Source organism: Trichechus manatus, unplaced genomic scaffold (genome assembly GCF_000243295.1).
Source record: "Trichechus manatus latirostris isolate Lorelei unplaced genomic scaffold, TriManLat1.0 scaffold00013, whole genome shotgun sequence".
In the NCBI taxonomy this organism is placed as follows: Eukaryota; Metazoa; Chordata; class Mammalia; order Sirenia; family Trichechidae; genus Trichechus; species Trichechus manatus.
In genome coordinates this window covers 24,763,535-24,771,868 of record NW_004443949.1, presented here as the reverse complement: position 1 = coordinate 24,771,868, position 8,334 = coordinate 24,763,535, and the positions used below count along the sequence as shown (strand labels likewise).

At 40.3% G+C, this 8,334-nt stretch overlaps 1 protein-coding gene and 1 pseudogene across 7 annotated transcripts in view; both read right to left on the bottom strand.

The window, feature by feature from the left end:
• The window catches only part of KLF12 (KLF transcription factor 12), a 527,148-nt gene that overhangs the window by 259,474 nt on the left and 259,340 nt on the right, over window positions 1-8,334 (bottom strand). The window lies entirely within an intron of this gene.
• LOC111819610 (40S ribosomal protein S2-like) lies at window positions 1,027-6,891 on the bottom strand (annotated as a pseudogene).

Genomic DNA, 8,334 nt, shown 5'->3' with positions numbered 1-8,334 from the left:
TTTAACCTTTTGTGGTGATTGGGGAAGGGAGTAGCATCATTAACCTGATAGTTGTTGCCAGCAATTTGCAGTGTTCACTGCTAGTTTATTAGTAAGTTCTACTTTGTCCTGTAGGGTCACTATGAGTAGGAATTGACTCAATGGCATTTTTTTTTTTTTTTTTTTTTTTTTTTGGTTTTGTAGGGTTGTGGTGGGCAAGGGGCTTGAGTGTTTTCCATTTATTTCTTGGCCTTCTTTTGTTTTTCCAGATCCTAAATTTCCCTTCTTGCTTCTTTCTGCCTTCACCACACAGTCCCCAAAGGCAACTTTCCCAATTAACCCTTCTATATTTGTTTCCTAGTGCTGCTGTAAAAAATACCGCAAACTTAGTGGTCTGAAACAACCAATATAAATTCTCTTATAGTTTTGGAAGCCAGAAGTTCAAAATGAGTCTTACAGCCCTAAGGTACTGGCAGGCCTGGTTTTTTCTGGGGGCTCCAGGGAAGAATCCACTCTATGACTCTTCCAGCTTCCAGGGACTGTAGGCATCCCTTGGCTTGTAGCTAGCTGAATCCAATCTCTATTCTGTCATCACCCTGTCTTCTCCTCTTCTGTAGTCAAGTCTCCCTGTGTCTCACTCTTGTGAGAATACTTGTGACTAGATACAGGCCCCAACCAGATAATCCAGGATAATATGCCCATTTTAAGATCCTTAATTTAATCATACCTGCAAAGTTTCTTTTGCCATATGAGGTAACAGTCACAGATCTCAGGGATTAGGACATGCATAGCTTTGGGGGTGATTATTCAGCCTACCACACCTTCTGTTGTCCTTCTAAGACTATCTCCATGAGTCTCACACTCCCTTTAAAATTCCTTCCCTACAGTCAGTGCTCTGATCTACCCTAGTCTCTCTGTCTCCCCCCGACCCCAGTATTTTTACTGCCCCGGTGATGCCGTGGTTAAAGTGCTAGGATGCTAACCAAAAAGTCAGTGGTTTGAACTTACCAGTCACTCAGCGAGAGAAAGATGTGGCAGTCTGCTTCCATAAAGATTTACACCCTTGGAAACCCTATGGGACAGTTCTACTCTGTCTTATAGGGTCACTGTGAGTTGGAATAGACTTGACAGCAGTGAGTTTGGTTTTAGTTTTGGTATTTTTACACTTAGGACTGACGTTCTCTTTTGTGGGTGATTTCAGCTCAATCATCTCTTCTTTTTCCTGTGCAGCTTTTCCAAAAATCCAGCTCTCCACAAAGGCTTGAGAAGGGAACTTCAGAACTGCCTTTTCTGGAAATTGGTTTACCTTTCTATTATAGAATTTGAAGTTTTGTAGTGTTTTTCTTACTAGTTACACCTAAAGCATGGGGCTTTTTATGATTTTATCAGTTCTAGTTAATCTGCACAGACATTTGGAGCACCTTTAGAGCAATTTGGCTGCTATTATTAAGCAGCATAAATCCTGAGTTTAACAGGTAAATCATCAGTATTCCAATGTGGGGAAGAGCGACTGCTTACACAAAAATACTTTTAAAAAGTTCATAATTTCACATAATGGCTAAAATTTTGTACAGCTATTCACAAAAATAAGAGCTAATTATAAACCACAGATTCACTGATTCCAGAATTGGCATGGACCATTAGGACCACAGATGCCAAACATCTCATAAATATCTCCATCTGGCTGTAGCAGAGGAGCCTCAGTAGATTACCTCTGCAGGAATCTACCCTTCAACATCTGAGAATTCCAAATGTAAACATATTGTGAATGAAATTAATGCTATTATGGTGAGTGTGGCACTCCATTTTAATGGTTTATGTGGCCATTGTAAATAAACACTGTTAATGTCTTAGCTCCTATTCTCTGCCTATAAAATAGCAAAAATAATATTTAAATAAGAACTCTCTAAGAAGTGTTATGATGAATTAGCCAAAGTCTCTAAGTTACTTTGTAAATGAAAGCTTAAGTACTGCCATTTAACTTTGATGTATGGGGTTATGAAGCAGAAGCTTTAGTCAAAGACTGTGGTCATACAAATTAATATATTAATATTTAACAAAGAAATGGTAGATGAGGAATCAGGATGTGTGCATCTTGCTATTAGTATTCTAGGCTGTAAGTCCAAGGACTGGCCTGAGATCTTGCAATGCTGTCACTACACCTACTTAAATGGTTAACTTGATCTGTCCCCAATTAACAAGCAGAAAGGACATTTTGAAAGCAGTAAAAATGTTGGCAGCAATTATTTTGAAGGTAAGAACATGTACTGTTAAAATCTCATTCTATATTCTTGCACCCAACTAAATCAGAAAATGGTCAACTCTTCAAACCACCCTCTGTAACTAACTACTATTCAAATTTGAACAAGCACCAACAAAAAATACACCACCCAAGGTCCAGCATGGATTGTAGAGTGAGAGTCTGATTGGCCCTGCCTCAGATAAATCATTCCATTTTATTAATGCCTCACTTCTCTGCTATAAAAATGGATCATTTCATAAGTGCTATTAAAATTAATCAATATATAGCATTCTTACAAAGAGACAGAAACTTATTCTAGTAATACATCTCCCTCTACACTTTTCCTGGAGCTATTCCCTCTGCTTAGAATGATTCCTCTGATCCCTATACTAACCCTTTCAAGGTGCCTATCAGTTGTCACCATCTCTGAGCTTTTCCAGATCTTCTAAACCAGATACAATCACCCCAGGCTCAGAAATTTCTTATTATTTTTTAACACTCATATTTTTGCACTTGCACAAATGGCTTATCGTGTAATTTTTTGTGTATATGATAGCCACATAGAGGTATACAGAATAGCTTGCTTTGGTTTACACTAGGTACCAATTTGGACCCTGCCATTTATTTTACTGTCACCCTGACTGGCCTATCCTTAACAAGATTCGGGTTCCTTAACAAAGAGGAAGATAATTATATCTGACCCCCTAGCTCTGCCATAGGAGTTAAATAATGTTTGTAAAGTGCTAAATTTAACCAACAAGTCATAAATGCACATTAGCTAATTTTATTATTACTGCTACTGTCTCATCCAGCTTTCTGGATGTAAACTCCCCTCATAACAGAGATCGTATATTATGTATCTGTGTCCCAGCAGCACCTGGGACAATGCCTTGCACACAGTAGGTCCTCAGAGGGTATACTTTAAACATAATTGAATAAGAAAACATCAATCAAACAACATTTGTTGAGCTTTTTCATTGTGAAAGCAAACTGAGAGATGAAAGAGACATCATCCCTGACCTTTAAATCTTCAAGAGAGGAAGGTAGTTTAAAAATATAGATTTAATATAATAAGTAAAAATATATTACACTCAGAGGACTGTGAGTGAAAAGTACCAAGGGAGCAGTACAAAAATGAGTGCTGACTTGGCAAACATAATTTTAAGTGAGAAAAAATTAAACTTATTTTCCCTTCCTTCATTTTTTTCCAAATATACTTCTCTTTGCAAGTCTTCTTTCTCCTTCTTACTCCCACTCAAATCTGTTTCCATGGCAATGTTTCCACCTTGAAATTCCATCCCTCGAATGCCTCCATTCAGTGTACAACTATTTCTCCTGCTCTCTCTTTTAAATCGCCACTAGAAAAATGCAAGTCTCTACTCCGTGTTGTAGATGAACTACCTAAATGCCTCCCTCTCAAGTTAAGGCATATTTTTCACTTTATCCCCTAGTACTGTACAGGGGTTATTACACAGAATATTTGCAATGCATTTTAATATGTGACAAAAAAGAAAGAAAGAAGGTCAAAAATAATTCTAAAGACTCTGTGATGTGAATTACAGACGAGTCAGTCTTAGTCAGGTTGAAGCTCTTTGCCCAGTACAAACACAGCATTTAGAGATCTATTTAACAATTAAAACCAGAAAGAAAAAAATAATGTCAGTAAAAGAGAATTATCCAACCAGGACTTGTTTCCTACCACCTGATCTATAGTTTGGCTAGACACTCGAGACCTCCTGCCAGAATCCCAGAACTGTTAAAGAAACCCTAATTGCTCTTGTGAGGTTTCAACCAATGTGCTCTAAACCCTGCTTCTATTAGACTCTTTAATGCTGCTTCAGTTACTCTTAATTCTTCTGTTTTGAGTTGTGCTGCCAAAGTCGGGAAGATCTGAAACACACCATTACCTCTGAATAGATGCTTGATTTGACTACTCTAAAAACTAATCAGATTCTGGAGAACATCCGCCAAAGTGCCACTAATACATGGCTGTCCTGTAGTCAAACTGTGAGCACTAACTTACAGAGTAGGTCTTCCCTTGAGCCAACAACCAAGTCGAGTCCTCAGGAACGCAGTCCCCAGGAGGCCCTCCCCTGCTCGGAGGACCTTTTTTCTTTTTAATTCACTTTATTTTTCTTGTATAAAAACCACTATGTGGTGGCCACAGCTGAGCCTGGGTCCTCTGTACTGAGACTCTGGTGTGGGTCTTTACAAGACAGTCAGTGAATTCCTAGTAGGGAGACTTGACGAACACAGTGTCTTTCCAGAGACAGGGGTGAGGTAGCTGTAGGTCTTGGAGACGGCATCAAAGGTGGCCTTGGCGAAATTGTCCAAGGTGGCAGTACAGCCCCTGGCCGAGGTGTGGAATTCATCAATACTGGCCATCAGCCCCAGCTTCCTGGGTACGGCGGTGGAGGCTGGGGTTGGGTGGGGGGGATGAGGTGCACCAGCACAGAGCCACAGCCGCTGGTCATCTTGCTGGGAACAGTATGGGGCTTGTCAATCTTGTTCCCCCAGTAGCCTTGCCGCATGTGGACAATGGAGAGCTTGGCCAGAATGATGGCCCTACGGATGGCGTGGCCACCTCCTTGGAGCACTTAATGCCTACGATTACATGGCCACTGTAGCCCCCGATGGCAACAAATGCCTTGAACCGGGTCCACTGGCCAGCATGTGCCTGCTTCTGCACAGGCGTTATTTTCAAAACCTTGTCCTTGAGGGCCATCCCCAGGAAGAAGTTAATGATCTCAAACTCCCTGATGGGCAGGGAGACAGACAGATCTCCTCCAGGTACTTGATCTTCATGTCCCCAACCAGGCAGCCCAGCTTGGTGATGGGGAGTCACTCCTTGTCCTCGACTCTGCCTCCGCGAGCTCCAAAGGCTACTTCTGAAGGCTCCACGGAAGCCACCAAGGGTTCCCATTCCCAGGCTCCCAGGGATTCCAGGCCTCCCACTGCTCCAGCATCACCTGCCATTTGGTGTTTTCTCAGAGAAGAAGCTCAAAGGATTAAGTCCTGGTGTTTCAGAATTCTAATGCAGAAAGCTCCTAACTAAAGGACCTCCCAAGAATTACTAAGAAAATGTTTAGAATGCTTATCCACAAATAGGATCACTAACACAGAAAACGTGGTGATCCCCATGACAGAGCTTTTGACTGTTACCCAAAAGCCAAACCCATTGCTTCAAGTCAACTGCGACTCACAGTGACCCTACAGGGCAGAACAGAACTGCCCCACAGGGTTTCCAAGGAGGCTGGTGGATTCAAACTGCCCATCTTTTGGTTAGCAGCCAAACGTTTAACCACTGCACCACCAGGGCTCCTTGACTGGTACAGCAAGAGCTAAAACTCCCTATACCAAAATGACTTTCATGGCCTCTCTAAAACCTGGACTTTCTCTGTCAACCCTGTTTACTCGATAAAGGGAAGAAAGTAGGTTTTCTCTAAATCCTAAATCTAAAACAGAGTAGAAAGAAAACTAAAAGAATCCATAAGAAAAAGGACTAAATTCCCTCAACTTTTAAATCATCACCAAGTCCTACTCCATCGTTAACACACATTGTCATGAATGAAAACTTAAGATTTCATTCAAATGTATCTAGAAATCTAAGTATTGTAATCAATACACCATGCCAACTCAAAGGCAACTAACAAGAATATCATGAAAAGCAAAATATTCCCCAAGGATTTACAACACTGAAAATCAAAGGCTTTCATTCCTCACGTGAGGTGTTGGCTAGCATCAGATTTGCCTTCCAATAGACTCTGGATGCAGCCTTAGATTATGAACCTTAGATTATGATATCCAAGCTGATTGCTACTATCATTTCTTTACCTCTTTCAAATCTTTCTCTCCTAAATTTCCTCAATTTATGGCAAGGAAGGAAGTCCAGTCAGCACCAGCAGTTACCCCAGATTCCACTGAGGAATTTCACTGTCAAGACACCTTTCCCCTCCAATTCAGAAAAACAAAAAGTAGTTTGAAAAGCCTGTTTAAACAATATAACATGGCCAATACTGTGAGAAATATTTCATGATTGTGTGTATAAATATACAACATACATATGTATAAATTTGTACATGTATCATATTTAACATATAGAAATATACACATATGTACATATGAACACATATACATTTATATTTAGTCTTTGTGTGTAGAAATTTATATTGGTACAAATCCAAAAAAACAGAAACAAAACCTGTTGCTGTAGAGTTGATTCTGACTCATGGCGACCCCAAGTGTTACCACTCCAGAACTGCTCCAAAGGATTTTCTTAGTTGTAATCTTTATGGAAGAACATCATTGCCAGGCCTTTCTTCCATGGCACTACATGCTAGGTTTGAACCACCAACCTTTAGGTCAGTAGACGAGTATGAACTCATACAGTATGTATTTACATATGTAAACTATATACTTATGTGTATATGCATATGTATACATGTATGTGTATGTGTTGTACACTCACACACTTAAAAAAAATATATACTGTAATCTAAGCAGAGGTGAGCTACATTATGGGCCAGACAGAACAATGCTTAACTCAAGGAAATTCCAGCTCACTATTCAAAAACAGAGGAGTCCTGGTAGCAGAGTGGTTAATGTGCTTAGCTGCTAGCCGAAAGGTCGATGGTTCGAACTCACCAGCTGCTCTGCAAGAGAAAGATGTGACAGTCTGCTTCTGTAAAGATTTACAACCTTGGAAACCCTATGAGGCAGTTGTACCCTGTCCTATAGGCCTGCTATGAGTTGGATTTGACTTGACGACAATGGGTTTATTCAAAAACGATTTAAATCTTTCTCTCCAAAAAAAAAAAGAAAGATTAAAAGTTGAAATGTAATTGTAATACACCAACTTCTTAAATCCTCTTTCCCATGTATTCAGAATCTGAAACATTTGGCAGATCCATCCCTTCTGCCCAACAAAAATCTTACCTCTCTATCCCAACTATTTTTGGCTCTTATGTGCAATCCTCCATCCCCATCCCCCACACTGCCTTTCAAGCTCAATTATTTTCTTTGCCAACAATTCTCTTCCCTTTACAATATAAATCAAACCACGCTGGTTTGTCAGCTTTTCACTTGTACCCCCATCACCATCCTCAAACTCCATCTTTTTCCCATTATCCAGATTCTGCATAACAATGGCCTGCAAGAAAAAGAAGCTGGCAAAATGGAGAGGCATGAATATTTACACATTAATATCTTTTCCTATCTCACACACCCATCAGAGAATGTGCTTAAGATAACATTTGTTTTCATTTTCCAGGTACAGCGGAAAGAACGTTCCTAAGGTCTGATGGACACTTACACATTTGAGACTTAATTTCCTCAAGGGAAAAGGTTGTGGCAAGAACCAAAGGTAATCGTATATTTTAAAAGACTGCAACAAATGCCTGTTAATAAACACTGGTCTCAATTGCTTTGCAATTCAATAGTATCCTCTAACATACATACCAGGGTTTTTTTCCCCCCCCCCCAGCTTGATAAATTCTAAAGTAACTCAAGTATTTTAAAAGTCCTCCCCTAGGGACTAAATAATACGCATATTGAAAACCCATGCTGTCAGCGTTCTGTTGCCATGTCTGCTACAGTTATTTCAGTTGTCCTTCTGTACCCTGCTCACAGGCAGGAAAAAGTATCCTCTTGATTTGTAAAAGATCAAAAGAAATATTAAACCTCTATTATCACACCTAGGGGTTATAAAGAAACTGCCTATAACACGGTTGTTTTTGTTGTTGTTAGCTGCTGTGGAATCAGCCCTCAGATTCATGGCAACCGCATACATAACCGAACAAAATGCTGCCCTGTCCCGCGCCATCTTCGTGATCGGTTGTGGATCACATTTTTGTGATCCATAGGGTTTTCACTGACTGATTTTTGGAAGTAGACTACCAGGCCTTTTTTCCTAGTCTGTCTTAGTCTGGAAGCTCTGCTGAAACCTAGCAACATGACAACCTCTACAGACAGACGGGTGGTGGCTGTGCATAAGGAGCATTGGCTGGCAACTGAACCTGGGTTTCCTGCATTGAAGGGAAGGATTCTACCACTGAACCAGCCCTTACTAATAGCATTATGTTTTTAATTATACAAAATCTCCCTTTCTTCTCCCT